The sequence below is a fragment of the Atractosteus spatula genome, chromosome 10 (assembly GCF_055471065.1).
Source record: "Atractosteus spatula isolate fAtrSpa1 chromosome 10, fAtrSpa1.hap1, whole genome shotgun sequence".
NCBI classification, from domain to species: domain Eukaryota; kingdom Metazoa; phylum Chordata; class Actinopteri; order Semionotiformes; family Lepisosteidae; genus Atractosteus; species Atractosteus spatula.
Window position 1 is genome coordinate 10,357,562 of NC_142715.1, and position 27,931 is coordinate 10,385,492.

The 27,931-nt window shown below is 39.6% G+C and overlaps 4 non-coding genes across 4 annotated transcripts; 1 reads left to right on the forward strand and 3 right to left on the reverse strand.

Moving 5' to 3' along the window:
- The first annotated feature begins 7,175 nt into the window (after positions 1–7,175).
- On the forward strand, positions 7,176–7,249 carry trnat-agu (transfer RNA threonine (anticodon AGU)). Its single transcript has one exon. It is a non-coding gene; the product is annotated as a tRNA-Thr (tRNA).
- A 1,014-nt stretch (positions 7,250–8,263) lies between these two features.
- Positions 8,264–8,345, reverse strand: trnal-aag (transfer RNA leucine (anticodon AAG)). Its single transcript is given in 2 exon segments — positions 8,264–8,298; positions 8,308–8,345. It is a non-coding gene; the product is annotated as a tRNA-Leu (tRNA).
- Positions 8,346–11,112: 2,767 nt separating this feature from the next.
- On the reverse strand, positions 11,113–11,194 carry trnal-aag (transfer RNA leucine (anticodon AAG)). The gene has a single exon. It is a non-coding gene; the product is annotated as a tRNA-Leu (tRNA).
- Positions 11,195–13,956: 2,762 nt separating this feature from the next.
- Positions 13,957–14,038, reverse strand: trnal-aag (transfer RNA leucine (anticodon AAG)). Its single transcript has one exon. It is a non-coding gene; the product is annotated as a tRNA-Leu (tRNA).
- Between the last annotated feature and the right edge of the window lie 13,893 nt (positions 14,039–27,931).

The window sequence follows — 27,931 nt, forward strand, 5'->3', positions numbered from 1 at the left end:
ATATCTAATTTTACCACTGAAGGGAAATCTTAGTAGCTGAGCATAAAAAGAATAGGAGTATACTGCAACGCGTGTGAAGGCCATAAAATATATTAATTTTGGAACATAAACATACAGTATATGGCTGGTCTCGGTACTTTAAAGAAAACATACACGAAACATGGTTTCATTATGACCAGAATCGGTCTTGAGATATTTTTAACTTGATTTACAGTATTTGAGAGGTATGTCTTAACACCGATACTACAGTGCTTAAGTACTGCTCACGTATATGTTTCTAGGTTTATATTATGCATTTCATACGGTCAAATTACTTTTGAGCAACTAATAAGAAGCGCGAAACGGTATGCATTTTAGTTTCGTTTTGTGCTGGGACCCGTGGATTGATTAGAGATATCAAGTACATACAAGTCATTTTTTAAATGTTGTAGTTCATCTTGAAAAAATGTTACGAGTACATCATCTATCAACAATTACACAGGTTCTGTTTCCATATTGCGGATTTTGGTTACGTAATATTATTTTCTAGATTTCACGTTGTGAATATATGATTTGGGCAAACAGAGCCGCAAAGAAGTACATTATGGGTTGTTGTTTTTTTTTTGCAGTTTTATCTAGAACAAGCGATGCTTAAACCTTTGTCTGATTCTTGTGAAACTATCCACACGACAGTTACAGTACCTAGGAGTTGACTTCAGTGATGTCACTGATGGGATGTTTCTAAAAATCCATCCTCTGTAAAACGTCTTCTCTAGTTGTCCTGCATATGTATTCGCTAATGAAGCTGTGTGTTCTGAGCCTGGATCTCTACATTTCTGTATGAACCAGCTTAGAGGGCTAAAGACAGCTTGTGTTTAAATTGAGTGTAAGGCAATTTATGCTTCTAAAGTCATGGTCAGCATTTATTATTGTACTGTGCTGTAAACTTGTTCTGTGCCAAGTCACATTATTTTATAGCGTTTTTATAGAGTTATCAAATCCGGTGGCGCTGTGTGTTAGTTTCCCAACTCCCATGTCACATGGTCTGTGATTGAAACTTGTAAAACCGGTTTAATTCGTCACAGCCAGCACTCCGGTTGTAAAGTAGAAGCAGGCGAGATTTCTAGCGAAAAACACCTCCCCCTTCTTCAGGTGTGAGGGTCTTCTGCTCAGAATGAAACGCTAAAATGTAATGTAGGCTCTGAATGGGTTCAGTTATGATTTGGGCTTGATTAAGGTCACTGCCTTTTATCTAAAACCCTACTTGAATCCTTCTAAACTAAAAATCAGTGTTAGTGAGTTCTAAATAAAGAGGTATCCAGGTAACAGTGAAACGGGCGGACAGTTTGGGGAGATCGCCCGTTTTCCATGTAAATAGTTCCCTGGTTCCGCACCCCTTGGTGTTTCTCTCGCTCTCTCTCGGGTCACCTGATCATTAGCTCGAAAGATTTGAGTGCTTTGTGTATATTCTAATGGTAGTGGGGGCAGGGTGTGTGGGAACAGGTTTGGTTGAAATTGCATTGGAGATCTATGTTCTTCACACCTGAAACATTTTCTCTGAAAGCATTTTCTTCGCAGTTTAACCGATCTTGTTACAGCATGTTACAGTTTACTATTATTAACCATATTAATTTTAAGTGCTTAATGTAAAATCTTGTAAAAATATATTTTCATTGTTCAAATATACATTAAGTCTGACTATCATATAATAAGTTAAATACAAAACTAAAGAAAAAATAGGGTTAAATATAATTCAAAATATTTTGCTAACAATGTTAACTGTTTATGAATAATAAAATGTATTAACTAAGGAGTAGGATGGCACAGTTGTTAGTATGTTTTTTGTTTTGTTTCTTTTTCATAAATACAACAGTAGTACCTGATGTCTCAGTGGCTTTCAAAATTAAGTTATGCATGCAAACCTGTGAACTAGAAAGATAACTAAGATATCCATCCATTTATAATGGTGGCAAAGTGGTTAGCATTGCTATTTTGCAGCACTGGGGTCCTAGGTTCAATTCCTGCCATCGTGTGTGGGGGGGTTTACATGTTCTCTCTGGGTTACATGTTTTTTCTCCATATGTGTGATATGACTCCCTCTCGCACTCCAAAACATACTGGTAAGTTAATTGGTTTATGGGAAAACTGGCCCTGGTGTGTGTGTGTTTGTGTCTGTCTGTCCTGTGATGGACTGGCGCTATGTCCAGGGTGTATTCTGCCTTGTGTCCGTCGCTTACTGGGATAGGCTCCAAATCCTCTGTACTGGATAAAGAGATTAGAAATGGATGGAAGTAAAGGCACTGTGTGGATGGAACTATACACAGTGTTAGAAACCCACTATGAAATGGCAGCATCTCACTGAGAATAAAACATTTTATAGTGCTGGCTTAAGGAAACAGCCTTTCCACCTCTCTTGCACATCAGTATCCATACCTAGTTATTTAAACAAATTGTCTCTAATTATAAACATCTTAATATACTAGCTCTGTGGATCCGCATCAGCTATGTTTGCCCATTCCTTCAATTCATGTGCATCCAACACACAGTTCAATGCCAGCAACTACACATAATCTAAAATACAATCCTTATTTCAGTATCTATGTAAACATATAGTCTGTTAACTTCATCATCTTCATCAAAATTATGCCTAACCCCATTAGGAAGTGTTCTTGTTATAAGTGTATTCCTCAGCTTTCCCCAAATTATCTTCTTCTTGCCAACATCTCTAGTCTTTTATCCTGCAATAACTCAGCCAACACTTAAATCTCCAAAAGCTGCTTGTGTTAATTTCTTTAAATCACAAATATCATGTGTAAATACTGGCCATGTAATACTCTGCATTGTGGAATAATAGTTTATTTTAAAGGGAACTAGAGAAACTAAGAACTAGAGAAATCAAGAAAGGCTTTTTTTCTAGAATTAATAAATGCACATCCTGTTCACTGGGGAAATTAAATCCACACTGAGCAATCTTCAATATGTTCAGAATATGACAGCAAGAATCCTATCAGGGATGCATTACACCTGTTTTCAAGTCCTTGCACTGGTTACCTATCAGATTTCGAGTCAACTTCAAAATCCTTATCCTCCTTATATACTGTCCTACAACTGTTATTATTGATCTCAGAATTATTGTACTTGACATGACTTCATTCAGCCTTTCCTGAACGTCTATGACAGGCAGAGAGAGTACTGTTTCTGGTGCGATCTTTTGCAGCTGACATTTCACTGTTTTAAACGAACAAGAAATTAGATTGCTCATAAATCACTTATTCTATATAAACACAGCGTAATTGCCCTCCGAAAATCCTCTTTTTCTTGTTCGTTTTAGAGACCTTGATCGAAACTGATTTTAGATGTCAGAAAGGATTTATTCTCTCTGTATTTCCTACATTGCTTTGTCGAGATTTTAACTTTATATCTAGGCTCAGATTTCAACTATAAATCGTACAGTAATTAATAGCAGTAAATACTGATGTTTATACATAAAAAAGTCATGCCTTGGAGTATAGACCCCCAAAGGAATGCCATAGACTCAAACTGCAAAATAAACATACAGAAAGAAAGTATTTGTATTGTAATTGCAAATCCTGGTACTGTATGAGTGATTGGTATGACTTTCCTCATTACAAATCTCTTATTAGAATTTAAATTTCTCTGTAACTCCAGGTCAGAACAGAGAAAATGTAACTGCCTTAAGGAGTTTACGATTATGAAAAATAGAAGGATAAGCATGATACGTATGTCTTCTGTCATTTTCTAAGTCATGTTACTGAGCACCAAATCTTATTGAGAATATGAATCCATTTAAGGTTTATACCATTAAAGTAACGGTTTATTCCATGCTGAATATGTTTGTACCAGACTTTTTTGAGGCCTGTTTAATTGTGTCTGAAGTCTGATGTTGTAAATTTTATTGTTAAAAAGATCCATGAAAATGTCACTACTAAAGTTAGCTGGTACTGTTGGTATTGTAAGTGGCAAGTAGAGCTCATATTTTAGATTTTGTGTAGTTGCTAGCGTTGAACTGTGTGTTGGATGCACATGAATTGAAGGAATTAGCAAACATAGCTGATGCGGATCCACAGAGCCAGCATATTAAGATGTTTATAATTAGAGGCAATTTGTTTAAATAACTAGGTATGGATACTGATGTGCAAGAGGGGTGGAAAGGCTGTTTCCTTAAGCCAGCACTATAAAATGTTTTATTCTCAGTGAGATGCTGCCATTTCATAGTGGGTTTCTAACACTGTGTATAGTTCCATCCACACAGTGCCTTTACTTCCATCCATTTCTAATCTCTTTATCCAGTACAGAGGATTTGGAGCCTATCCCAGTAAGCGACGGACACAAGGCAGAATACACCCTGGACATAGCGCCAGTCCATCACAGGACAGACAGACACAAACACACACACACCAGGGCCAGTTTAAATCTAACCTCAGAACCTTTCTTTTCAGAAGACTTAGTGTCTGTATCTGCTTCATTTTCTAATTTTGGTAGCACCTCTAACTGCTTGTCTTTCTTATATGCATTTACTTTGTAATCTGTGGTCCTTTTATCTGTTTTTACATCTACTGTATTGCTTTGAGATGCCACCTTTAATGGTGATAAATCAAATAAAGTTTTTTATTACTGTTATAGGGAAACATGATCAGATTTAAAAAGATCTAAATTATACTAGTTTGTCACTCTTCTCATTCCCTTTGCTAAATGACTTTTCATACTAATCTGATCAATCTAACTGCCAGTTTTCTGTGCTTTCTCTATCCTGCTAGATTTGCAATTATTCTGAAAATTTTCATCTTGAAATAATTCATTTCTAAATACCTTTTTCACTGTTAACATCTTGCAGCAACTCTGTGACAAAATATACACTCTGACAGTTCATCCTGCTACCAACATTAAATAAAACAAATCTTAAGATTTCTATATTTATGTCTTTATTTAGTGGTTTCATTAGTGACAAAGGCTAAACTTTCTTGGAAAAATGTCTTTTATGTGTTGCGGAAAAATCTGACTCGCTTTAACAAAATATGTTTACAAATCCTTTCACCTGGCATTTTCGTAGTTAGAAATTATGGAACGCTCTGTTAAAAGCAAGGGAGTTTTTATATCTGTTGCAGTTCTTTTGCAACATGAATATAATTATATCGTTATTAATTTCTTGAGATACGCGATTCCATATTATATTCCCTTTTAATCAAATTCTAAAAGTATGCTTGTTGACTCCAGTATCGCGTTAGTTAAAGACTTTGATGCTTAAAATGTTTAGGGAGAAATGGAATACTGGTGTGTATGTTTTCTTTAAAGCACCGAGACCAGCCATATACTGTATGTTTAAGTTCCAAAATTAATATCGTTTATGGACTTCACACGCGTTGTAGTATGCTCCTATTCTTTTTATGCTCAGGCACTAAGTAAAAGGAGATGCTTCATATTGCTTGACTAATTTTAAAAACTAAGTTAGAAATGCAGACGCTCCCTCGGTGCGCTGCTCTGGTGCGCCGGCTCTTACACAGTGGCTGTCTGCCGTAAGCGTTACAATATACATACCCAACACTGCTTGTACCCATCTGTCATGCAAATAAAACACCTTGAATTGAATTGAATTGAGGGGAGATGGCGGGAATACTAAAGCCAATACTGGCTCAATACCCTCGATGGGCTTTGACGTGCTAATGCGTTGGTTTAACAGTCCGGGTGTGGCAGGCTTCCAATGTCAACTCGACTCGATTGGAAGACAATGAACGTATTTTGTGATATTTAGAAATATAAATTTGTTTGGTGCGAGTGAGGTTTTATTTAATCTCTGACCAAGGGAAACGTTTCATTTTTTCAAAGAAATGTTTGTTAAAAAATAAAGTCATAGTTCTATGGGATTCAATCACAGACCATGTGACATGGGAGTCAGGAAACTACTGTAACACACAGCGCCACCAGATTTAATAACGCAATAAAAACGCTATAAAATAATGTGACTAGGCACAGAAAAAGTTTACAGCACAGTACAATAATAAATGCTGACCATGACTTTAGAAGCATAAATTACCTTACACTCAATTTAAACACAAGCTGTCTTTCTGTATGAACCTCTAAGCTGGTTCATACAGAAAATGTAGAAATGCATTAGCCTGATTATGATTAAAAAACACATAATTAAACACGCGTTTGCGATTTAAATCAGAACACGATTTAAATCAATATAAATGTTTGTATTGTAACGCATACTGTCCAGCCTCCATTTCTCTATAAAAATTTACTCTGTTGCACACACACACAATAGAAGGAGGAACCGCTGTCAGAAGGGAAGATATGTTCAAAATATCGCAAATATTGATCATGTTGCGATATTTTGAAATATAAAAGTCAATTGATTGTCCATAATATCGCTATTCTATTTTTTCGAAGAAATGTTTGTTAAAAGAAACGTCAGGCACCAGCTGGATTTAAACACACAATCTGCCAGATGGTAGTCAAGCACCTAGACCAGTCGGCTACAAGACAGCTCGCATGAACAGACAGGCGAAACAGCCCTACACAGCCCTGTCGCAGCACACGAATACCGTTATTAAATTGTTTAGATACGCGATTCCATATTATATTCCCTTTTAATCAAATTCTAAAAGTATGCTTGTTGACTCCGGTATCACGTTAGTTAAAGACTTCAAAGCTTAAAATGTTTAGGTAGAAATGGATACTGGTGTGTATTTTTTTCTTTAAAGTACCAAGACCAGCTATATACTGTATGTTTATGTTCCAAAATTAATATCGTTTATGGCCTTCACACGCGTTACAGTATGCTCCTATTCTTTTTATGCTCAGCTACTAAGATTTCCCTTCAGTGGTAAAATTCAACATCTACAACGGGCACAGCAAAGACGTTTACTGTAAGTCTTTCTACGACAGACCAACGGACCACGAGTGCCCCTGTCGGTCAACCAATCACGTACTGCGGTGCCACGCGTCATCTTGCATCATACTGAGCGACGTCACCTGCGGTACGTGTCTGTGACGCGCACTTTGAATGGCTGCATCTGTACCGGAAAATAATGCGGTATCGCCCGCGCATTTTGAATGGCTGCATCTGTAAATGAGGCAACTTGCAAGGCGAGCAGGCTCGGTGCACACCGAACGCAGATGTCTCAGAGCAGTTGAGACGTGTCCAAGTGGCTGTCAAAGGACAGCCCTTTGCCGGCGCCGTGGCTTAGTTGGCTAAAGCGCCTGTCTAGTAAACAGGAGATCCTGGGTCCGATTCCCAGCGGTGCCTTTCTTCCTGTCTTACTGTACAGAATTTATCCTTATGGGCAAATCCCATGCCTTTTAATTCAGGTGAATGCAAGTGTTCGTTTCCTTTCTGGAACAACTTGTTTTGAAAGAAATCTATACAGCTTGCGAAAGATGAAACACAAATCTTGCTTATCAGTGAAGAAGAGGTACTCCCAGCAGGCCAGCTAATACCAGCAGTGTTTTTTTTTTCACCCTAACCCAGAGAATGGAGAAAAGCGAGGCGCCTGTGGCTCTGCAGTGTAATCAGTTCGCGAGTTTGGCGGTTAGCTGAAAGAGTGGCAAATGGAGCTCGCCCCAGCCCGTCCTTATTCTTTTAAAGAGGATAAAAAATTAACTTCGCCGCCATTACTACCAGCTTTAAAAGACTGCCATGGGCACGGAAAAAAACACACTACAGATGACTTTTCTGGAACCGAAGCAGAGATTCCTTTACGAACCAACTGATAAAGCTCAGCCAGTGAATACTGTTAATAGAATGTGAAAGCACGATCAACTTTGTAACTGCAACCACAGGAAAAACAGCAAGAAGCAGGCTCCATTCCCCATTTAAATCTGTCGTGCAAGGCATGCTTCTTGAACGCATGAAGTAAATCCCAGGATCGCTTTTGAACTTGGACAAAGTACTTCCAAAGGAGCGCTATGCGCAAAGATTTAACAAGCTCAACCCCCGCCAACGATTCGGTGTGAAGAAGCAGAACATTCAAGTTTCACAGACAGAAGCGGCACGCCAGCACAGCCAACATTAAAACGGAGGGCACACTACGATTTGCATTGACACAAAAGTGATCTGGGCAGACGTCGTTCCCTGCATAACGCAAAAAGTGGCAAAGCGCTTTTGGGTTGAGAGGACGCAAGAAGGTTTTTGTTTTGTGCCTTGATGTCAAGCTGAGAAAGTATCTTTAAACACTTTGCTTAGTTTCTCGAGAGACTGCCAAAAAGCAGTTCCCTCCCTTTGGTCGGAAGTCAGCTGAAAGGAGGTGGCAACAGAAGCACCTGGCAGCGGTGGGATTCGAACCCACGCCCCTGGAGAGGGTGGAGCCTTAATCCAGCGCCTTAGACCGCTCGGCCACGCTACCCGCTGTGCGCTGTCTCTTTGTCTCGTTACTTGCTCGGAGGAGGTCGGGTGGGTTTTGCTCTTGTCGCCCGACTTAGTGGCGTTATGACCGTGGAACCGACTGCACCTGCTTTTTCTGAGATGCTTCCCCTCTCATGGCGAGATCTCGACTTCTTTAACACCTCTGGATAAAGATCTTCTGTGGAGCAGGTTTCAGACCTCTGCGTACAGCACCCTTGATGTCATTTTATCTTTACAGCAGCCGCATCCGGAAAGTTGTGTCTTTTACGTTTTATTTGAACAACAAAACTACATACAATACAAACAAGAGCACATATAACGTATCAAGAAAATCATCAGGGGCACATGCTATAATACAATTACACTTTATGAAAAACGATTACACAAGGTAAATAAAGATAAGGTCCGCACAGCTTGTTCTTACATTTCGAAAGAGTCCGTAAATACCCCTTTACGTCTATTTTGAACTGTTCAAACGTAGGACTCTTCCCAGACCATTTCACTTTATACCACATTCCTAAACGAGGATGCATCTCCTGTTTTAGAACTATTTTGGCCGTGTGGCTTATACAACGCACCCACAGTATTCTAATGGTGGACTGCAGATCTGTGCTATAGTTCAGTCGAATTCGAAGGATCCAGCAATCGTACTGGATTTGACAGGGATTCTGAAATGTCTCTTGCAAAAGTATTCGGGTTTGCTTGAACCTTTGATAAAAAAAAAGTGATCTGATCTGAAACTACCCAGCTTACAATCTCTGAGGTAGTTGTCACTAAACTCGGACGTGATGTGGCACACATATGCCGTGTGCCTTTACTTTTGTAAAAAACTGGTATCGGGAAAAGTTTCTTAATATTTCTTTTGATTAGCATGCAAGAAAATGTGATCATTACCTATGGAATTTCCCGCCAGCGTGGAGCTTGAATTCACAACCTTGAGATTCAGTGTTCAAGAGTCACAGAAGAGGTCGGCCTGGTCTTCAGTTTGCCACAATAAGCTCCGGCAGTGCTCCTCTGTAAAGCAGATTGTTCGGATCCGTTATGTGGGACGGCACTTCGATACTAAGATCGTTTGCAGCACACGCATGGTTTCCCCCCTTCACGCAAAAAACATAGACGAAGGAAGCTCTCTTGTCTTGGACTGCTGACTCCCGGATTTAAAGCGCTCTGGGTGCCAGCTAAGTCTCTAACAAGCACACTATAAAGACAGGAATTACACTTTGCTCACGTCACGCATGGAATGGCGAGGCTACTTGTTCCAATATTATCTAGTCTCACCTCATATGGTGCCGATTCCTGGTTTTCATTTAAGAAAGAGCACTGCAAACACCGTAAACAGTGCAAAACTTGTGATGAAAGAAGTCTTTTCCCCCCTTTGTCTAAAGCAGAACACAGCGGAGTCATGCCGAGGGTTGTGAGATCAAGATTTCAGTGGAGCACTGTCGTCTACGTCTTTAGCTACATGAGTTGGACATCCTCTTGTACACGGAAAGCAGATTGAGATCCTCTGACATGAAAAGTGCCAGATAAAAGCCATTTCTCATCCTTTCTCTTAGTGGTGGAGCTATCGCATGTAAATGAGGCAACTTGCAAGGCGAGCAGGCTCGGTGCACACCGAACGCAGATGTCTCAGAGCAGTTGAGACGTGTCCAAGTGGCTGTCAAAGGACGGCCCTTTGCCGGCGCAGTGGCTTAGTTGGCTAAAGCGCCTGTCTAGTAAACAGGAGATCCTGGGTCCGATTCCCAGCGGTGCCTTTCTTCCTGTCTTACTGTACAGAATTAATCCTTACGGGCAAATCCCATGCCTTTTAATTCAGGTGAATGCAAGTTATCGTTTCCTTTCTGGAACAACTTGTTTTGAAAGAAATCTATACAGCTTGCGAAAGATGAAACACAAATCTTGCTTATCAGTGAAGAAGAGGTACTCCCAGCAGGCCAGCTAATACCAGCAGTGTTTTTTTTTTCACCCTAACCCAGAGAATGGAGAAAAGCGAGGCGCCTGTGGCTCTGCAGTGTAATCAGTTCGCGAGTTCGGCGGTTAGCTGAAAGAGTGGCAAATGGAGCTCGCCCCAGCCCGTCCTTATTCTTTTAAAGAGGATAAAAAATTAACTTCGCCGCCATTACTACCAGCTTTAAAAGACTGCCATGGGCACGGAAAAAAACACACTACAGATGACTTTTCTGGAACCGAAGCAGAGATTCCTTTACGAACCAACTGATAAAGCTCAGCCAGTGAATACTGTTAACAGAATGTGAAAGCACGATCAACTTTGTAACTGCAACCACAGGAAAAACAGCAAGAAGCAGGCTCCATTCCCCATTTAAATCTGTCGTGCGAGGCATGCTTCTTGAACGCATGAAGTAAATCCCAGGATCGCTTTTGAACTTGGACAAAGTACTTCCAAAGGAGCGCTATGCGCAAAGATTTAACAAGCTCAACCCCCGCCAACGATTCGGTGTGAAGAAGCAGAACATTCAAGTTTCACAGACAGAAGCGGCACGCCAGCACAGCCAACATTAAAACGGAGGGCACACTACGATTTGCATTGACACAAAAGTGATCTGGGCAGACGTCGTTCCCTGCATAACGCAAAAAGTGGCAAAGCGCTTTTGGGTTGAGAGGACGCAAGAAGGTTTTTGTTTTGTGCCTTGATGTCAAGCTGAGAAAGTATCTTTAAACACTTTGCTTAGTTTCTCGAGAGACTGCCAAAAAGCAGTTCCCTCCCTTTGGTCTGAAGTCAGCTGAAAGGAGGTGGCGACAGAAGCACCTGGCAGCGGTGGGATTCGAACCCACGCCCCCAAAGAGACTGGAGCCTTAATCCAGCGCCTTAGACCGCTCGGCCACGCTACCCGCTGTGCGATGTCTCTTTGTCTCATTACTTGCTCGGAGGAGGTCGGGTGGGTTTTGCTCTTGTCACCCGACTTAGTGGCGTTATGACCGTGGAACCGACTGCACCTGCTTTTTCTGAGATGCTTCCCCTCTCATGGTGAGATCTCGACTTCTTTAACACCTCTGGATAAAGATCTTCTGTGGAGCAGGTTTCAGACCTCTGCGTACAGCACCCTTGATGTCATTTTATTTTTACAGCAGCCGCATCCGGAAAGTTGTGTCTTTTACGTTTTATTTGAACAACAAAACTACATACAATACAAACAAGAGCACATATAACGTATGAAGAAAATCATCAGGGGCACATGCTATAATACAATTACACTTTATGAAAAACGATTACACAAGGTAAATAAAGATAAGGTCCGCACAGCTTGTTCTTACATTTCGAAAGAGTCCGTAAATACCCCTTTACGTCTATTTTGAACTGTTCAAACGTAGGACTCTTCCCAGACCATTTCACTTTATACCACATTCCTAAACGAGGATGCATCTCCTGTTTTAGAACTATTTTGGCCATGTGGCTTATACAACACACCCACAGTATTCAAATGGTGGACTGCAGATCTGTGCTATAGTTCAGTCGAATTCGAAGGATCCAGCAATCGTACTGGATTTGACTGGGATTCTGAAATGTCTCTTGCAAAAGTATTCGGGTTTGCTTGAACCTTTGATAAAAAAAGTGATCTGATCTGAAACTACCCAGCTTACAATCTCTGAGGTATTGTCACTAAACTCGGACGTGATGTGGCACACATGTGCCGTGTGCCTTTACTTTTGTAAAAAACTGGTATCGGGAAAAGTTTCTTAATATTTCTTTTGATTAGCATGCAAGAAAATGTGATCATTACCTATGGAATTTCCCGCCAGCGTGGAGCTTGAATTCACAACCTTGAGATTCAGTGTTCAAGAGTCACAGAAGAGGTCGGCCTGGTCTTCAGTTTGCCAACGATATGCTCCGGCAGTGCTCCTCTGTAAAGCAGATTGTTCGGATCGGTTATGTGGGACGGCACTTCGATACTAAGATCGTTTGCAGCACACGCATTGTTTCCCCCCTTCACGCAAAAAACATAGACGAAGGAAGCTCTCTTGTCTTGGGCTACTGACTCCCTGATTTAAAGCGCTCTGGGTGCCAGCTAAGTCTCTAACAAGCACACTATAAAGACAGGAATTACACTTTGCTCACGTCACGCATGGAATGGCGAGGCTACTTGTTCCAATATTATCTAGTCACACCTCATATGGTGCCGATTCCTGGATTTCATTTAAGAAAGAGCACTGCAAACACCGTAAACAGTGCAAAACGTGTGATGAAAGAAGTCTTTTCCCCCCTTTGTCTAAAGCAGAACACAGCGGAGTCATGCCGAGGGTTGTGAGATCAAGATTTCAGTGGAGCACTGTCGTCTACGTCTTTAGCTACATGAGTTGGACATCCTCTTGTACACGGAAAGCAGATTGAGATCCTCTGACATGAAAAGTGCCAGATAAAAGCCATTTCTCATCCTTTCTCTTAGTGGTGGAGCTATCGCATGTAAATGAAGCAACTTGCAAGGCGAGCAGGCTCGGTGCACACCGAACGCAGATGTCTCAGAGCAGTTGAGACGTGTCCAAGTGGCCGTCAAAGGACGGCCCTTTGCCGGCGCCGTGGCTTAGTTGGCTAAAGCGCTTGTCTAGTAAACAGGAGATCCTGGGTCCGATTCCCAGCGGTTCCTTTCTTCCTGTCTTACTGTACAGAATTTATCCTTACGGGCAAATCCCATGCCTTTTAATTCAGGTGAATGCAAGTGTTCGTTTCCTTTCTGGAACAACTTGTTTTGAAAGAAATCTATACAGCTTGCGAAAGATGAAACACAAATCTTGCTTATCAGTGAAGAAGAGGTACTCCCAGCAGGCCAGCTAATACCAGCAGTGTTTTTTTTTCACCCTAACCCAGAGAATGGAGAAAAGCGAGGCGCCTGTGGCTCTGCAGTGTAATCAGTTCGCGAGTTCGGCGGTTAGCTGAAAGAGTGGTAAATGCAGCTCGCCCCAGCCCGTCCTTATTCTTTTAAAGAGGATAAAAAATTAACTTCGCCGCCATTACTACCAGCTTTAAAAGACTGCCATGGGCACGGAAAAAAACACACTACAGATGACTTTTCTGGAACCGAAGCAGATTCCTTTTCGAACCAACTGATAAAGCTCAGCCAGTGAATACTGTTAACAGAATGTGAAAGCACGATCAACTTTCTAACTGCAACCACAGGAAAAACAGCAAGAAGCAGGCTCCATTCCCCATTTAAATCTGTCGTGCGAGGCATGCTTCTTGAACGCATGAAGTAAATGCCACGATCGCTTTTGAACTTGGACAAAGTACTTCCAAAGGAGCGCTATGCGCAAAGATTTAACAAGCTCAACCCCCGCCAACGATTCGGTGTGAAGAAGCAGAACATTCAAGTTTCACAGACAGAAGCGGCACGCCAGCACAGCCAACATTAAAACGGAGGGCACACTACGATTTGCATTGACACAAAAGTGATCTGGGCAGACGTTGTTCCCTGCATAACACAAAAAGTGGCAAAGCGCTTTTGGGGTGAGAGGACGCAAGAAGGTTTTTGTTTTGTGCCTTGATGTCAAGCTGAGAAAGTATCTTTAAACACTTTGCTTAGTTTCTCGAGAGACTGCCAAAAAGCAGTTCCCTCCCTTTCATCTGAAGTCAGCTGAAAGGGGATCGCGACAGAAGCACGTGGCAGCAGTGGGATTCGAACCCACGCCTCCGAAGAGACTGGAACCTTAATCCAGCGCCTTTGACCGCTCGGCCACGCTACCCGCTGTGCGCTGTCTCTTTGTCTCATTACTTGCTCGGAGGAGGTCGGGTGGGTTTTGCTCTTGTCACCCGACTTAGTGGCGTTATGACCGTGGAACCGACTGCACCTGCTTTTTCTGAGATGCTTCCCCTCTCATGGTGAGATCTCGACTTCTTTAACACCTCTGGATAAAGATCTTCTGTGGAGCAGGTTTCAGACCTCTGCGTACAGCACCCTTGATGTCATTTTATTTTTACAGCAGCCGCATCCGGAAAGTTGAGTCTTTTACGTTTTATTTGAACAACAAAACTACATACAATACAAACAAGAGCACATATAACGTATCAAGAAAATCGTCAGGGGCACATGCTATAATACAATTACACTTTATGAAAAACGATTACACAAGGTAAATAAAGATAAGGTCCGCACAGCTTGTTCTTACATTTCGAAAGAGTCCGTAAATACCCCTTTACGTCTATTTTGAACTGTTCAAACGTAGGGCTCTTCCCAGACCATTTCACTTTATACCACATTCCTAAACAAGGATGCATCTCCTGTTTTAGAACTATTTTGGGTGGTATAGCTTATACAACACAGCTACAGTATTCTAATCGTGGACTGCAGATCTGTGCTATAGTTCAGTCGAATTCGAAGGATCCAGCAATCGTACTGGATTTGACTGGGATTCTGAAATGTCTCTTGCAAAGGTATTCGGGTTTGCTTGAACCTTTAAAAAAAAGTGATCTGAAACTACCCAGCTTACAATCTCTGAGGTAGTTGTCACTAAACTCGGACGTGATGTGCCGTGTTCCTTTACTTTTGTAAAAAACTGGTATTGGGAAAATTAAAGTCGAAACCCAAAACAGTTACATAATTAAGAGTAAATGCCTCCTAATAGCTAGCAAACGCTCCTAGTTAGTAAAGTTGTTTGTGTCCCTGCCTGTCACGCAGGAAACTGGGGTTTGATTACCGACGGGGAGACAGCTAGTTTTTTATGATCAGATTCCAATCTTTAATGCTGTGTGTGAGAGTTTACGTAACTTTCCTTTTCTCACATTTTCTGACGACTATTCCGAAGGAGCGCCCTGTCAACTCCTAATACTTTTAAAAAAAATCTACCTGCATGTTTGATTATTTTTGTTTTATTTAGAAAAAGTTCAATATTGATCATAACTAAAGAAAATAATGATCAGAAACAAAAACAAAATGTTGAAGATGCGACTCAATCTTGAATCAGAGCTGGGTGACACGGGCTTCTGTTCTGATATGGTTGTACGAGAAACAGGAGGAATCTTTTCTCTCCTATGGAGCATGAGCTGAATCAGGAATGAGACATTTCGTGTGTTTGTGCATATGTCAATGCATGACCTACATCGTAAAACTAAAACTAAATTAAAAACTAACATTAAGTTTTCAGAGACATTCATTTATATACAAACAAGAGATAGACAAAGCAATAATTCTACATTAACTTGTCCTGCACTGATCAGACTAATTGAAATGGTCTGATTCAGAGCCTGTGCAGCTCGTGCTAATACAACATTTTCCTTTGATTTCCTTTGAGGGCGGAGTTGTCTTTAAAATCTGGATTAAATAAAAAGGAGTGACGTCAGTGTAAAACAGCTTTCCTTCTTGGGGAACAACGGTTGTGTTCCATATTTCTAATTATTTTGGTTTCAAGATAGCAATTTAGGATGAAACATAAAAGCCAGCTGGATAAAGCCGTTACACGTCATTTACAATGGTCTTTCAACTAATAGCCCGTGCAGGGATCAAACCCCAGCTGTTGGTACGAGTTGCGTAAGGCTCTGCAACATGCGGATAAGAAACTAACCTCTGCTTCTTCATTATATACACAGTGAGCTATATATGCGGGCTTACTGCCCCCTACGGGCTCTGTATTTGATTGCGGTACAAGACTGGCCGTGGAGAAATGAAGTGAATAGGGTGTGTTCATTAAAAGGCTCATAGCATCCCTGGATGGTCTCAAACCACCACCCTTTTGGTTAACAACCGAGCCACAAAGACTCATGTACAGCTTAACACTTCTCGGTCTCAGTGTAAGTGATACACTCCGTAAAATTTCTGGAGAATCATTTGTTTTTAAAGGAAAATCGCCAACAGATCAATTGGAGTTTTTTCATTCTATACTGCAATTTCTGAAGGGTACCCTGTGAAAATACGAATTTTGACGAGAAGGGATGGACATATAAGGTCAGTAGGCTTGGGGAATTGGACCTTATGGTGAAGGCTGCGGGCTCGGCATCAGCAGAACCTGATCAATATCGGTTGACTCCGATATACTTTGACAACTTAACTTCTGGATTTAGAGACATTTACCTTAGTGTCGGTATACTAAGATGTTTTGGTAACGAGGAAGGAGGGACAAAGCAAATTGGCAGAATGTGTGCTATTTTGTTGACTACAAGTCCTCACATGCCAGAGGGTCAATATTAAAAAAAACGTAACAGTATAATCTCTTGTACTTCACAATTTAATAGTGTCTGTTACATTGTGTCTCACACCTCAGTGTCAGAATTGTGAGACGAGTTTGTAATCAGGAGGGAGGGCCATAGCAATTCAGCAGAAATTGCATTCACCTTTTCCCAATGCATTCTTACATGCCATTTTCTCACATGCCATGCTCAGAGGGTCATATTTTTAAAATGGTATCATAAAATGTCCTGAAGTTCAGGATTTTGACAGTCTGTTATATTGTGTCTCACACCTTGATGTCAGAAATATGAGACGATTTTAAAATCAGGAGGGAGGGCCCTAGCAATATAGCAAACATTGCATTTACCATTTGACAATGTATTCTCTCATGCCATGTTCAGAGGGTCGTATTTAAAAAACGGTACAGTACAATGTCCTGAAGTTCAGGATTTTGATAGTCTTTTCCATTGTCTCTCACACATCTGTGTCAGAATTTTTAGACATTTTTATAACCAGGAGGTAGGTTTGATCACCCTCTGCTCATCCTCAGTTAACCATATAGTCTCATATGCCATGTTCTAAATGTCCCATTTAAAACTGCTATATTAAAATTTCTTGTAAAATGCAAGAGTTTGAGACTTTTTATGATCAGAAGGCAAGGTCGTGGAAAATATGCAGAAAGTGCCAGTGAATTTACGTTTTGCCTTTGTCTTATTTACTCCTGGTATAACATGCCAGTTTGTTTTATTGTGAGTTGTGTTTCTGAAATGTGTTTCATACAAAAATGCAATTTGGACAGTCTCTACTTACATATTCCCCTTTACTGAGGAAATGTACAGTAATACATCCGGATAAGTATTTTTAAAAATGACTGTAGAGAGCCATCTACAGGCGAAAGACGACATAACATCACAGCAGCAGCATTTAAGATGGAACGAAAAACGCAAAGCAGCAGCTGGCGAATAAGAAGCCAACTTCAGCCTCGTTAATGCAATAGCATTAGGTGAGGTGGAAAAATATTTCTTGCTCTGAATCTTAACATTTTTATAGGAGGTGTTCTAGGACTTCTTGCCTCAGAAAAAAAAAAACTGCCAGTACATCAGTTATTTCTACTCCATCAATTGCAGCAGTGTTATCAGTACTGAGCCCTAAATGTAGGTCCTATCATCATATAAAAAGTCGAAAGTATCGACTGCATTCAACTGATAAAATGTATCTTCTATGAGAGTTATATCTTTATCCAAAATACATCAGAAACAAATTTGCACGTTTTTTGGGGGGGATCCTGAAGACTGAGACTCAAAACTTTTTTTTCCTTCTTTCCAGGAGGAAGGATTATTCAGATGAAAACATTGTCCCAAAATCAATGTACTCTCCATTGATATTCAAATCCTCAAATTCTTCATCTGAACGTTGATATTGAAATATGATATCGTAGAAATTGTGGTTTTCTTTTTAAAGCAAATTTTATGCTTTAAATTAAATAAATTGTATTTATTATGAATGTGCCGGAAATTTTTCAGTACTTTAGAGGGTTCTGCCATTTTAGATGTTATGCTGTTCCTGTCTGATTTATCAAATGTGTCATTTAAATCTCCAGTCATTTCTATATCAGTCTGAAGGCCTTGCAGTAAAGATTGCAATTCATCCAAAAATGCCAATTTTCCCACTGGTGATACATACAAGGAAATGAATGTATATTTTCCCCCCAAATCAACAAATTTAAGATCAAATACCTCCCTCATCTGCAGGTGGAGATAATAATGTCAGAATAAATACAGGTTTAAAAGTCAGGAGCATTGATAGTCCTATTTTAAAATGACACTAAAATGCTCACAATATATTAAAAAGCTCTGTAAAATGCAAAAATAATAAAAAAAATATTAAAACAAGGTAAAAAGAAATAATACACAGTTATAAAGCTCAGGAATTATCAATGTGAAGTTACAATGGGTTGATTGTGTTTCATGTGATTTAAAAAATAAAATGTTTGCAAAAAATCCACTTACAATATGCTAAAAATGGCAAGAATACTTAACCTTTTACTACCAGTGACATATTTAGCCAATGTCCACCTGGAATTTCCTTCCCCTTAAACATTTGTTATATCTCTGCAGCAGAACATAGCAGGAGCCTGGTTCAGGTCTTAAATTGAAGCTAACCCCCTTGGCTTTGAGTGTGAATAGTCAAATTTCTTATATTTCTTAATGTGTCCACTCAGCAGACAAACATATGAAAATAAAACAAAAAAAACAGCTGGCGAACATTTTTTTTTGGTCTTCAGAGGTCAGAGTTTTCAACTATATGCATGTCAAGGGCCTGGGAATGATTTGAAAACCTTGTTCTAGGTGGCTACTAGCTTGGATAAAAATTTGGGACAAATGGATCAATTAGAAAAAATTCTACATCATGTTTTGTGAAGACTGGACCTGGAATGAAATTTCACGCCTATAATAAAAAATCATAAAAATATTGAAAATAATAAGAATAAAAACCATTGCAATTGCTATAAAAACCTTAAGACACTGCTAGAGAGCCTTTACCTGCTGTTATGCAATGAAAAAAAACCTCAGAGTTGCCTTCTGGTGTGAAAAAAAGGAGCACTGATAAGAAACTGATAAAAAACTGATTGATTATCCCTTCTGAGTCAATGATTGACAGCTAAAAATGCAGCCTGAAGCTTCTAGAGGAAGTCTCACCCCCTAAGGGCTCTGAATGGCTGAAAATACAAAGAATGACAGCGGTTTTTACCAATCAAATCGCCTTATTTCTGGCGCTCGTTCTTCAAACATTTATTACGTAATCAGTAACGTTTACTAGTCTCTAGCTCTTGAGATAAATTAGTCTGGGTTATTTTGGATATATATCATGCTCCAGAATAAGGTAAAAACATGGGATATATATATATATATGCTGGTTTTTGCTTTTGCGGTTTTGTTGGTAAAAATGTATGATATTGACATGCTGGGCTGGCCAGGTGATCGGGTGTTTTTATTGGGATTCTGCTAGTTCATTAATTTATTGGTTTATTGCATAATAGTGTCATGTCTGTGGAAACAAACTTTATGATTTTGTTGTGGTGATATTTGAGAATACGTGCATGTGAGAAAATTTGTGGAGCGGTTTCAAACAAACGTTGTTTATCTCGCGTTTATCTTAAAAATAATAAGTGTCATCTGGGGAGACAGGAGTGGTCCTCGGTGACCGCGATCCGGACTAAGTTAACAGGTGTGTAATTTAAAAAAAACAAGTTAAAAATAAATGCTAAATGGGTTTAACATTCAGGAATGTAATTGGTCAGATGCTTACGATAAGTGATGCTGGTGTTTCGTGTGATTTAGCGAATTCAAAAAAATATTCATTTTAAAAACGGCAAGAGCTCGTATGAAAAAAAAGTTCGTTAGTATCTTTGTTACAACAGCCGCGCCAGAACTATTCAGATACTGTACATCAGAAAAGTACCTGAACTTGACTGGTTTATATTCAGTTATGTGCATTGGGAACGAAAGGGAGACTTAGATGGATTTTATTAGGGGTTTAGTAATCAGAAAATGTATTTTTACACGTTTGTGCCTACGAGCAGAAATAACTTCCTGCTTTCAGCGCTTTTTTTTGTTTCTGCTTGTAACCTCGAACAGAGAAACCCAGTACTGACTCACAGAAACACCCCGGAGTTTCTGTGTTTCTGGGATTTAAGAGGGATGTATGCAGCGGTGTTATGAGTCTGGAAGGAGAAGACGCGCATTCCGCACGGGGAGCGTAGAGCAATGAGCCGCACCTGCTGCGCGCTGGGTCCTGTCCTATATAACCGCTGAGCACGGACACAGAGTCTCCAGCCAGTGCTTGAGATTTATGATTTCAATGTTTTTTTTTCCTTTTGAGCAGAAGATGGATTTCTTCCTCTAGTTAAAGTTATTGGAGTTGTGGTTACTGTGCTAGACCGTCGGGAATAAAGATAAGAGTGCTTTCTTGATACTTCACAAGAGTATACATAATTCACGAGCTGTATTAAAAAAATGAACTGGAAGAAAAGCAATAGGGCTGGAGTTTATAGACTGTGATGCAAATACGAGAGTAGGAGAGGAGGGGACTAGTTCAGGAGCACAACCGGCCCTCTCCTGCCCATTCTCCCACCAGGGTCTGTTGTAACCCAGTGTGAAATTCAGTGAAATTGCAGTTCAGCTTTTGATCACTCAGCTGCTTTGCCCTGGGAATATGGGGCAAATAAAGGAGATAGCAACCAGACTAGAGGGAGAGTTTTTATTCCTAAGGGATGACTTGTTTTACAACAGCAGACAACTTAAAGAAAAAAAAAACCTGTGTTCTGCTGCTCCAGGTTGGTTCCACTGGGAACAAGTGTGGCCAGGAGCTCATGAACAGTAATTAGGGGTTGTTTCCACAAGGGGGGCTGGAGTAAGTTAGATGTCAAGGGCAATAAAACTCATTAGACCTAATTGACCAGTTAAAGTGAGTTGTTCTGCTTTCTGCACAGAAACCAGTGCTCTCTTCTCAATGTGTGGGTGAGTCTGTCAGTGATATAACAGCTAGGCAGGACTGCCACTGTGGTCTATTTCATCACCTGTGTCCCCATCTTCCAAAGACAACAGTCCAATCTAGCATAGAGTGTCCCGGACTGATAGTGACTGACAAATAGTGACCCCTTAATGGAGGAAACTTTAGCTTTTGTAGGTAATTATACCACTTGACAATGTTACAGGTGTTGGGGGGGGGAACCCCTAGTGATCCCACAGTCTCACATAGACAATGGCCAGTCTACACAAACCTCCAGTCAACACAGCCCTGACCCCTGTTATGTCACCCAGGTCAACACTGTGAGACAATGATTATTTAGGAAAATTGTAAGGACTGCATTCCAAAGCAGTCAATGGAAGTATGGAATTAAAATAGTCGAGTCTTGATAAATAGAGTATATTATCTATTTATTATACCTTTACAGATGCAGCCATTCAAAGTGCGCGTTACAGACACGTACCGCAGGTGGCGTCGCGCAGCGTGACGCAAGATGACGCGTGGCACCGCAGTACGTGATTGGTTGACCAACAGGGGCACTCGTGGTCCGTTGGTCTGTCGTAGAAAGACTTACTGTACAGTAAACGTCTTTGCTGTGCCCGTTGTAGATATTGAATTTTACCACTGAAGGGAAATCTTAGTAGCTGAGCATAAAAAGAATAGGAGCATACTGTAACGCGTGTGAAGGCAATAAACTATATTAATTTTGGAACATAAACATACAGTATATACAGTAGCTGGTCTTGGTACTTTAAAGAAAAAAATACACACCAGTATTCCATTTCTCCCTAAACATTTTAAGCTTCGAAGTCTTTAACTAACGTGATACCGAAGTCAACAAGCATACTTTTAGAATTTGATTAAAAGGGAATATAATATGGAATCGCGTATCTAAAGAATTTAATAACGGTGTGATTATATCCATGTACTGCGACAGGGCTGTGTAGGGCAGTTTCGCCTCTCACTTCATGCAACTGTACCAGGAAGAGGATTTCTTTCTATTCGAAACGTGTATTTTAAAAGTTTAAGAAGTAAAAACCTTACAGCGTACACAGATTTCTAAACTGATCAGGATCGTTATCTTTGTCTTATGCATAATAATGTTCACCGCTCTGTCCAGCAAATTAATAATAAACTTTATTTTATATAGCGTTTTAAACGAATAAGTAATTAGATTGCTCATAAACCTAATCACTTGCTTTTTCTTTTTATTTAGGCTCAGATTTCAACTATAGATCGTATTATTAATAACCATAATAACAACCAACCAACAAAAACAACCATATAAACATAATACCAACCAAAAACATAGATAACGACCACAATACAAAATCAAATATATCAAACCAATATACTCTCGCAATTCCTACAATTATCATAATCCCGCCCCTTATTTCTCCTCTTTATCATAAACAAAATCCACTTCAATTTTCAACATAAAGCCTTACTGCTTGCTGGGTTTTTGAGGGGGGGTGTCTTTTGCTGGAAATCTCGCCTGCTTCTACTTTACGAGTACAACCCCCTCTCTGCAGGAGTGCTGGCTGTGACGAATTAAACCGGTTTCACAAGTATTGTAGGTACAGTGTTAACTGGTAGCTGGGCACCTCAATTAAGTCGCTTTAACATGCCAATGCATTGGTGTATCACTTTATTTTTTAACAAACATTTCTTTGAAAAAATGAAACGTTTCCCTTGGTCAGAGATTAAATAAAACCTCACTCGCACCAAACAAATTTATATTTCTAAATATCACAACATGATCGAATTTAAGTCTTTTTAATAACAATGAACAGTCACCTATGCGTTACAAAATAAACATTTATATTGATTTGAATTGCGTTTTGATTTAAATCGTAAACTCGTGTTTAAATATATGTGTTTAAAGGCGATATACTGTATAAAAGCGCTGATTCTTATGGAGTGTGTTCCGCCGGGGATTCAAAAAATTTATTTTTTTTAATCGTGTATCTAAGGAAAATTGCAGTATAACTTTGTTAATGCACAAACAGTGGCATGTTACATTATAATTTGGGTGTCTCCCCTTGCCAGAAAGCTCTAAATTGCATTTTGAGTGCGGTTTTTGACTTTTTCTAAATTGCAACCCATAAATAAAGCTGATAAAGCTTAGACTAACTGTATTCTAAACTGTATTACAACGTAAATTGCAAAAATGCACTTGGAATCTGTCCAAGCCCTCCTACGAAAATTATTTAAACTGCGACACGGATCACTCATCTCTAAATAAACTTTATTTTATATAGCGTTTTAGGCGAATAGGTAATTAGATTGCTCATAAACCTAATCGCTTTTTCTACATAAACACAGCGTGATTGCTCTCTATGCTTTTCCTTTATATTTAGGCTCAGATTTCAACTATAGATCGCATTATTATAAACTTTCTTGGAAAAATGTATTTTATGTAAACCATGTTTGCTATTAATTCATTTAGGGCTAAAATACGTTCATTGTCTTCCAATCGAGTCGAGTTGACATTAGAAGCTTGCCACTCCCGGACTGTTACACCAATGCATTAGCATGTTAAAGCGACTTAATTGAGGTGCCCATCTACCAGTTAACACTGTACTTCCTACAATACTTGTGAAACCGGTTTAATTCGTCACAGCCAGCACTCCTGCAGAGAGGGGGTTGTACTCGTAAAGTAGAAGCAGGCGAGATTTCCAGCAAAAGACACCCCCCCTCAAAAACCCAGCAAGCAGTAAGGCTTTATGTTGAAAATTGAAGTGGATTTTTTTTATGATAAAGAGGAGAAACTGGGATGGGAGGAGGGTTTGGTGTTGCATAAGGGGCGGGATTATGATAATTGGAGGAATTTGCTAGAGTATAATGGTTTGATATATTTGATTTTGTATTGTGGTCGTTATCTATGTTTTTGGTTGGTATTATGTTTATATGGTTGTTTTTGTTGGTTGGTTGTTATTATGGTTATTAATAATACGATCTATAGTTGAAATCTGAGCCTAAATAAAAAGAAAAAGCAAGTGATTAGGTTTGTGAGCAATCTAATTACTTATTCGTTTAAAACGCTATATAAAATAAAGTTTATTATTAATTTGCTGGACAGAGCGGTGAACATTATTATGCATAAGACAAAGATAACGATCCTGATCAGTTTAGAAATCTGTGTACGCTGTAAGGTTTGCGATTTAAATCAAAACACGAATCAAAATCAAGACATTTAATATACATATACATACGGTATACAGTACAGTTTGCATACGGTAATATGCTTATGTTCCTAAATCAATCTCTTTTATGAGCATGTGTAAGGCATGGTGAATCGATTCTCAAAAATTACTGTACTTTGCATGATTGGAAAAAAATGCGTGATTGCGAAATGCTGTGGTGTTACTTTTACAAAGACGGTCAATGAAAAAAAGAATGTGGACCAGGGCAATACTTTGAGTTTACAGCTTGTCCAAGGTCATTTATTATTAATACTATTATTAATATCTTCGTTAAAGACTTTGATGGCTACAGCTCAAACATGAGAGGTTGAGCTTTATTAGCTCCACCTTGCGGAAATTCCGGATACTATTATTTTGCTAGCGGTATTTACCGGTAACTTGCGGTATTTACCGGTAACTTGCGGTAGACTGCGTACAGCATACCGGAAAATAATGCGGTATCGCCCGCGCATTTTGAATGGCTGCATCTGTACATTGTGACAAAAACAAATTTCAAGTCCATTATGAGCACACACAGCATATTAAAGATGGGTCTCTGCACTGTAAAGGAATCTTAGTAACTTTAGCTAATAAACCTGAAATGTCATTTCTTTTACTGCTTGTTCTTTAAGGTACTAACTCAGTGACATTATGTAGATTAAAATAAGACTATTCACAAAGAAAAAGCATTTATCACAAATGTATCATGCCAAATAAACTCTAGTAATCAAGAGGAATTAAGAAAAGGAAACAAAACCATCTTTTGAGGATGCCAGATAGAAATGTAAACACACACTCACACGTGGGGCCAATCTTACCAGAAATCAATTAACACACCAATGATCTTGGACTGATGTCTGAAAACCAGAGCAAACAGTACAATATTAAGGTACTAAAGCTATTAGTAGAACAGATCTAGCTTCTCAACATAATACTTATGTCTGAACTTCATTGAATAGTGACACTTCAATCTTTCATATTCAATATTTTTCACAAAATCAACAGCTGAGAACAGACCGCCATATAACTTTATCCAGTGGTTTTCAGAGCAGAGACATCCGTGTGGGCAAGAGTTCTTTCCCTGAGGTCCACTGCACGTCAGCTAGCCACGTTCTGGCTGGGTCGTGTGTACTCCTGGGAACGTCGCCTGTAATGAATATTGGGGACTTTGTACAAATTAATAACGTGAGCATATTAATATGATTTGTGTTGAAGCCAAACATAGACAATCACTGTTAAAACTTGAATTCAACCTCCAGTGTCTGCTTTTGAAATGCTGATCATCACCCGTCTTCTGGCTTCTAGATGCACGTGTTAATGGATATTTCTTGTCTTCTTTTTTTTCCCCCCATATGCTCTTCTCTGTATCATTAAGTACTTCTGGGTCATTTCATGTACCTCGTGGCATCTTGGCTGGTGGTGAATGGCAGGCAGCTGCTCTAAAAATAACATGCCTATTAGTATGATGTTGAAGACAAAACCAAAACAATACAACTTTGTTTTGCACTTTACAATTTATCACAAGCTTGTCATATTTACAGTCATCAACTGATTTAGGCTGCTGTTCCTGTGAAAAATGTCCTTTGTTTAAGAAAGATTCAATTTAAAATCTTTAGGTTTTAAATATAAACCACTGGCAATATGGTAATCACTTTTACAACTTTTAAGAAGTTGCAAGATAGCTCTACAACTATGTTGTCCTTAACCTATTCAGAAACTACCACTAATATTGTAAGAAATTGTTCTCTAGACTCTAGATCTTGTGGGCTCTGTTCTCGATGAATTGGAAAGGTGTCGTTCATGAAGTCCAGTACTCTGTCGATCTCTCTCTTACCAAGAGACTACCCATCTAACGCTGCAGGAAACTCCAGTGCCTGGTTTGGGAATGCCGTGCTATTCAGATTCTATCAATAAATTTCAAGAATGGTTCACCTTTTTGTTTACACTGTGGCATTTCTTTGCAGTAACAATTGAGTGGGATAGTTATCTGCCTTCTATACTCTTCTGAAAATCATGTATCTTTTTAGCAGTCCCATATCCCTTCCTTATATCCTTGCTGATGAGAATGAGAAATGCTATTTTCAAGACATTAACACGAATATAATTTTTACATTAATTCCAAGGTACAAGAAAATGAATATCTTCAAAATATGCACTTTAATATACTTACTTAGTTTCTTTTTTGGAAATGGTCAGTGAACCAACCACTCCAGAGCTTGTCCTTCAACCTTGAAATTATTTCCTGGAAATGCTGTAATCACAGAGGAGCTCTTCTCCCCTCAACAATGTCCCTTTTTGTCACAGACAGAATTATGACAGGCTGTTCGTTGATTATAAATGACTTTCTTACAGCCCTTACATTGTCTTTTCTCTTTGATGGATTTATCCATCTTCTGATTTGCCTCCTTATCCGGGAGGCAGGCTCAGTGTTTTTCACGAGCATCAATGCACAGTTTTTGTGCAGGTTCATCTGAAAAGAAAAGACATCTCATATCTCCCTCTGTCATCTGTGAGCTTCAGCAGTTGTCTTTGTGATGACCTTGCCGTTGTAATCACACACCACCTCTCCCTTCTGGAAACACCTGGAAGTCACAAACTTCTTCCCCTTCACAGGATCGTCAGTGATGCTCAGGCCTTCCCAGATTTGATACTTTATCAACTTTTTAATTTGCATGCCATTTGGTGGCAGTCCTGTGTTGGGCTTCCACTTCTCAAGCACTTCAGACACTGTTGATACATTGGCTGACCAGTCCATCTTCTCCGTCTCCTTTCACAGCTGCTGACCTGGGCATTACAGCGCAGTTTAGTGAAGTAAAGATGAAACGGCTGATAAAACACAAATAAAATGCAATAGGTACATTCCAGATTTTCTTAAATACCGTACATGATTGGAGCTATGCAGGTGGAGGTCTTTTGTTCGGTATTAACATGGATTTTAATTGGCTTCTATGAAAATTGGCCATGGTGTGAGTGAGTCCTGTGATGGACTGGTGTCACATTATGGGTGATACAGTACTTTGCATCCACTGCTTGCCAGGATGGTTCCAGTTCTACCACAACCCTGAATTGAGTGGATGGGTATATCAATGTAGCCATCAACTTGCATGTTCCTCTTCTTCACTCAATGCAAAGGAAGCCAGCTGTTGTTTGAGGTTTTGTGCTCTTTAACAGGAATTATGACCATTTTTGTGCCCACTTGTTGAAACAACACTTTCTTTGCACCCATTCCTCAACCTGTAATAGTGAGAAAATAAAAATGAATACACCAAACTGTAAAAATCCCATATATGTAATTTCTTACTTTTGTTGTATGAAAGTATTCTTACTGTCATGTTCTTTACCACCCTGGGATGCTACAGGTGCTTCAGCTGGAGAAAGGCCTGCAGGTAATACAGTACAAGAAGCTGCTCAGGCAAGGTGATGTCTTGCCCAGTCTGTGCAACACATCTCTCTTTGCAACCATCAACACCTTCCAGCAATCCTTCGTACTTGGTTCTGGACTCTGCAACTGTCTATATCTGTGGGAGAAATTAATACTCATCAACTTTTTTTGTATTCAAATTAAAAGTACAACTGAAAGAAGTTTTAAAATGAAAATGACCTATTTTTAGTAATCTCTTGGCAACATTCTTACTGTTCTTCTTCTGAATATCCTTTAGGATACTTTGGAAGTTGATGATGAGGTTAGCCAGGCTGGGATCCTCTACTTTCACACTGATATCATTTAGGATGTAGCCCGGAAAATGGTTTATGTTCTTAAT